This window comes from Octopus bimaculoides, chromosome 14 (assembly GCF_046866305.1).
Source record: "Octopus bimaculoides isolate indiv1 chromosome 14, ASM4686630v1, whole genome shotgun sequence".
Lineage (NCBI taxonomy): Eukaryota > Metazoa > Mollusca > Cephalopoda > Octopoda > Octopodidae > Octopus > Octopus bimaculoides.
The window spans coordinates 4,040,599-4,046,875 of NC_142941.1; the positions used below are offsets into that span (position 1 = coordinate 4,040,599).

Sequence of the window (6,277 nt, forward strand, 5' to 3'; positions counted from 1 at the left end):
GAGTTCGATCCCCGGCGGTGCATTGTGTCCTTGAGCAAGACATTTAAAAAAAATTTCTTGTTGCTCCAGTCCATTCACATGGCAAAAGTGAGTATTACTTGTATTTCAAAAGGTCAGCCTTGTCATATTCTGTGTCTGTGGAATGCTCAGCCGCTTGCACGTTAATTTCACAAGCAAGCTGTTCCGTTGATCCTATAAACTGGAAGCCTCGTCGTAACAGACGGAGTGCCAGTTTGTGGAGGGGGACTCTTTGTGTCTCGATGTTTGTGCGTGTGTATTTATGTAGGCAATAGTGCTTGTTCATTCGAGTAAATTCCAAAGTGCATTATTTGTAGAACCATTAGCGAGTTGAACAAAATGCATAGCGGCAGTTCTTCCGGCTCTATATTCTGGGTTCGAATTTGCCTTTCATACTTTTGGGGTAATCAACTTAACCCACTCCCTTGTCCCAAACTTTGAAACCATTGTTTAACCCCATTCAACTCAGAATCAAACAAACCTTTGATAACCATCTCGCATTTTTATGGGATATATTATTTGGACCACACATCTAATGTATCTTTAGGTTATTTAAGACAAGAGAATGTAATTTGAGGGAGAACTGTCCGTTGTTTCTAACAGGATCAAGGAACAACGTATAAGATGCATCTGTTGTTCTTTCTGGCTTCTTCGGACCAACTCTTCGTTGTGACCGACGAAGAGCCATTAAAGAACATTTGTGTTTTTTAGATCAGTTGGATATGAGACGGGAAGAGAGCATTGCGGAATTGAAATACATGGGTTAGCTTTACTCTAAATAAAAGAATGTAAAGGAGATGGAGGGGGAAGAATGCGGAGAAGGCAGCAGAGATATGCAAACGTGTGTGGATGTATCTTTACAGGGAGAAATTTAATGATTGCTAATGGGGGTGGGTAGGTGTTGGGAAGTGATTAGTTTGTTTATCTGAAATAACTGTTAAAAACAAAAAGGGTCGTGATTGGTCAATCCCATTAAAAAGCTTTGGATGTCAAATAAACAAATTGTTTATTTGACAAGTGTACGAAGATGATGATGGTCGGTCGATTGCTTTGAATGGAATTGGAATGTAGGGTGAGTATTTTTTTTTTGATAATGAATCTGATGTTTTCAGCATCGTCACCTCATCATAGAGAGTCTAGGTTTAATTCATAGGAAGTACCATTTGACATTTACATCATCTTCCGATGTGATTGTATCTCTGAAAGTTTCTATTTTGACATCCAGAAAGTGACGGAATTTCCTACGAATATCTAGAATGTCGAGTTTGCATCATCTGAACCTCTGAGTGTTTGATGTTCGTGAGTGTCGTAAGTAGCGCCGCCATTTCCCTCTGACCTTTGTTTGCATCATGTGACGATCTGCCCAATGAACATTTCTTCTCACTACTCCGGAGAGTAAAACAAGTTTACCTGGTCATGATGTGGTCAATAAAAGACCAATGTTTGTAAACATTCAGTGGTGGTGGCGTCTTGTGTTTGTTCTTCAGCTGGAACATGGCGTTAATAATGGTAGAGTCGTGTTCCACACACAGGGGAAAGTATCCGGATGCCATTCTTGAAGCACGCCTTGATTGGATTTGCAAATCGATAATTTCATGGTATTCATCAATAATTTAGCGAGCTTTTGTGCTGTTTTAATGTAAGAATGAATTCTTTTGTTGTTAGAGAATGAAATGAATTTAATGAAACGAACAATTTAATGAATTAAGCTAAATGAATTTAATGAAACAGTTTCTTGTTAGCTGCTATCATTCTGCCATCAGCTTTCGAACTTCCGTTCGAATATTTCATCTTCAAAATCGCAGTTTTATCATTTTTTTCTTCTTAAAGGTTCTTGAGAACATACTGAAATATCTACCTCTAAGTCAACAATGACCGATCACGTGATCAGAAACATCATCAAAGCTTTAGAAGCACTGAATATTTACGGGTGTAATTCACAAAAGTCTTCCACAGTTCATAAATGGCTGAAAGCTTCTCTAACTCAAAAATGTTATTTCAAATTCTGCAATGAATACGTTTGAAAAAGACTTGGAAAAACCGTGGATTTTACAGTTTTTAATGAATTCTGACTGATACAGAAAAGAGTTTTACCCATTTTATCACCGCACGTTTATACTGGGAAAGTAACAGTTTTAATATTGAAGACTTTGCTGAATGAGAACTCAGAAACTGCAGCTAACGATATGAAAAAATATTCAAATGATAGCAAAATATCTAATAAAAAATGTGTTGCATTTGGAACAGGGAAAACTAATTTGAAATTTGGAGGAATCGATCGTAAAGGTCAGGAAGACATTTTTTATCAAATGAAAAAAATTGTTTGGATGATGAAATTAAAGATGTCGGCTGCTTTGCTCGTATTTGTCACAACGCAATTCGATATCTTTCTCGTAGGCTTGAACTTAATATGGAAGTAGTAACAATGAAATTTTACTCTTTTTCTTTTTTCAGTAACTCATCCGTAAATACAAAACATTTGAGAGATTTTTATTCTTTTGTTGACAATGAATATAAAATACTTTTGTCTCACGATAAAACGGGTTTGCTTTCATTTCCTTTTAAATACAACATTGAAGCATTCGTAGAAAAAAAAGTTGTGGTAACACGCAGTGCAAAATGATAAACTTGTAATGTTTTCACGGTTGTGATGATTTTGTTTGTGAAAACAATTTCACTTGATTCTATTAAGCAGATCATAATCAAACAATTGATAACTATGGCTCTGTCGATATTTTCTACAGGATATAGGTAACTAAAAATTCGATTCGATATAAATGACAATCATTGTAGCCATGCAACAGGCGAAACAGCTTTCTGAAAACTCACGAAGAATTTTGCAGTCATTCGATTCGGGATTTAGACTTGAATTTCCAAGATTTGTGAGCAAATATGCCTATGGTCTCCTGAAATGGCTCTCAATTTCTGGGAGAAAGAGAATCAGAGCTCTTCAAGCAATGGCAGAAGCATCGGAGAAGAGTTCTAACTGGATCTGGTCAAAGAGGAGTGAAAGGGAATTTTAAAAGGCATAATGTACCCTACAGTCAAATGTCGTCTTCGACTAAACTGGCTCTGGTGCACCTTAACCATTTAAGACGGTTGCAATGCACACAATACTAGCACTCCGTCGATTACGTTTTCAGCTTTAACAGTAATGAAGGTAAAATATCTCACAACTATGGAGAATTATGGAGAATTCCCTTCAGAAGATCAATAACAAATATGAAGCCACTGTTTGATGTACCAAAACATATTTCTTTCTCACTGAAGATATTCATATCGTATATTTATTGTTATTAATAAATGTTTGTTTAATTTTTAGTTTTGTATTTAGACTGTTTTTGGAATTTTCTGTTTGATTTTAGTAAATCATTTTACATTTTTCTGTGTTATTTTTCTTACTTCAGTCATTAGATTGCAGCCATGCTGGAGCACCGCCCTGAAGAATATTAGTCGAACGAATGGACCCCGGTACCTTTTATATAAGCCTGGTACTTATTCTACCGCCTCCTTTTGCCGAACCGCTAAGTTACGGGGACATAAACACACCAACACCGATTGTTAAGTGGTGATGGGAGGAAAACACAGGCACACACACACACACACGATGGGCTTCTTTCATTTTCCGTCTACCAAAATCTACTCCCTAGGCTTTGTTCAGAGGACACTTGCCCAACGTACCACGAGGTGGGACTGGACCCAGAACCATGTGGTCGGGAAGCAAATTTCTTTACCACACAGCTACGCTTTATACCTATTTGATTTGTTAATATTCCTCAAACATAATCACACGGGTTATATTCTTTTATTATCTACTGAAAACGGGCTCCGAAATATTTGTTTGGTAAAAAAAAGGGTTAGAAAAGGGAAAAGATTCAGAAACTATATCTTACAGTCAGGCGAGGCTGTGAGGTAATAAGTGGGCGGGGACAGCTCAAGGTGTCTGATGCAAAATAGGCGGAGTGAGAGAGTATCTGATGCAAAGTGGGCATGGACAACTCAGTGTGTCTGATGCAAAGTGGGCGGGGACAGCTCAAAATGTCTGGTGCAAAGCAGGGCGGGGACAGTTCAGGGTGCCTGATGCAAAGTGGGCGGGGACAGTGCAGAATGTTAGGTGCAAAGTGGGCGAGGACAGCTCAGGGTGTTTGATCCAAAGTGGGCGGGGACAGCTCAGGACACTAAAGCATTCCATTTTGTTATTGTTGTTGTTAGCTTTGCAGCCGATATTGCTAATGTTGTTATTTAATCCACAACCAACATTGATAGAACAATCCTCCGTTCAATTGATTACCAGTTTACAAGCCTCCGTTTTTATGACCCGACACATAAGGATAATATATTTTATAAGAATAGCACTTGGGCCGCAGTGCTTAAGCTGATGTTTTATCGATGGGCGGGACACGAAGTCTGAATGTAAAGGACAATAGGCATCATCGCCGCCGCCACCACCGCCACCGCCGCCGCCGCCGCCACCACCACCACCACCACCGCCGCCGCCACCACCACCACTACCACCACCACCTCAACAACACATTCTCCCATATAACCACCGCAACCGTCACTGCGTCAATCAGTACACACACACAGATACACTAATACATAAACACAGAAGCACACACATACACAAAATATATACACCTGTACTCAGAGACAGAGGCGCGCGCACACACACACACACACACACACACACATAACACATCCATATACAAAGGTACAAAAGTATACACTACATACACACAAACACACATGTATATATGCACGTACGCAAATATACAAATATATACACAAGTCACACAAATTAGATACATCCGACCACTGACAGACACACGTATATATACGCATACGTATATATATATGTATATATATATATATATATATATATATATATATATATACGTTCGTATATATACGTATATACGGACATACATACATATATATATATATATACGTGCACACGCAAACACACACACAGACACACACACAAGCACAAACACAACTATACAAACAGGAAGGAAGCCATTCTCCTTGACTGACTTCACCGCCACCCTCACCGCCATTTTATCACCTTCCTGTTGTTTGGTGTATCGTTCGTTATATTGCTCAGTGCCAGCTGAGAGGATGCATGTGTGCATTGCATTAGCAGCATATTTGCATTGCATGTTGACAGATGCATGCATGCATGCATGTTTGAATAATTAGGGTAGGCATCTGTAAATATACGCGCTTTTGGATGGGTTCTCCGTGAAAACAACCCCACTAAAAAATATTCATTTATTCATTCACACTACACATACGCACGCACATGCACACGTACACATATGTACAAAAGGAGTGACTGTGTCGTAAGAAGCTTGCTTCCTAACCACATGGTTCCGAGTTCAGTCCCGCTGCCTGGCACCTTCGGCAAGTGTCTTCTACTGTAGCCGAAGGCCGACCGAAGCTTTGTGAGTGGATTTGTTAGACGGAAACTGAAAGAAGCCCGTCGTAGGTGTATGTGTTTGCGAGTCTGCGTCTACGTCCCCGTAGCCTAGCGGTTCGGCAAAAAGCCTGCACCAGAGTTCTGTGACTAATTTTTACAGCTGGATGCCCTTCCTAACACTAACCACTCTGCAGAGTGGACTTGGTGTTTTTTGCGTGGCACAAGGACAAGCGAGGTCAGTTATGGCAGGATTTTTACAGCTGGATACCCTTCCCAACACCAACCACTTTACAGTGTGAATTGGGTGCTTTTTAAGTGGCACCTGCACTGACAGGGTCTCCAAGTACCTTACAAGACAAAAAATTTTAAGAGCGGAGGAGGCATTGAAGGAGGTGATGATGAAAAGGTTACAGTGAGACAGAAATAGGTGTCTTGCTGTAGAGGAAGTACAAGGTTACCTGGCCGGAGAGAGAAAGATCAGGAATGAAGACAGAAACAGGTGTGTTACCGCAAAGAAAATATACGGTTGCCCAACCTGTGGGAAGTGCAGGAAGATGGGGGGAGACCGCAGGATGGAGATGGTGGCAAAAGGTCGGGCATACTCACAAGGAATGGGGATCAGAGTATAAATGAGATGGTCGAGTAAAGAAAGAGAGAGAGATAGATGATGTCTACCGATAGAATAAGTACTAGGCTTACAAAGAATAAGTCCTGGAGTCGATTTGATTCGACTAAAGGCGGTGCTCCAGCATGGCCGCAGTCAAAATGACTGAAACAAGTAAAAGAGTATGTGTACAATATTGAAATATGAGCTACATGCGCACGCAAATATAGCCTTAA

General features: G+C 40.0%; 1 protein-coding gene across 1 annotated transcript in view; it reads left to right on the forward strand.

Moving 5' to 3' along the window:
- Positions 1-343: 343 nt before the first annotated feature.
- LOC106870067 (uncharacterized) overlaps positions 344-6,277 on the forward strand; it is a 20,378-nt gene continuing 14,444 nt past the window's right edge. Inside the window, exon 1 of the mRNA XM_052972943.2 lies at positions 344-1,090. The gene's annotated coding sequence lies outside the window, so the exon portion shown is untranslated. The remainder of the gene's footprint in view (positions 1,091-6,277) is intronic.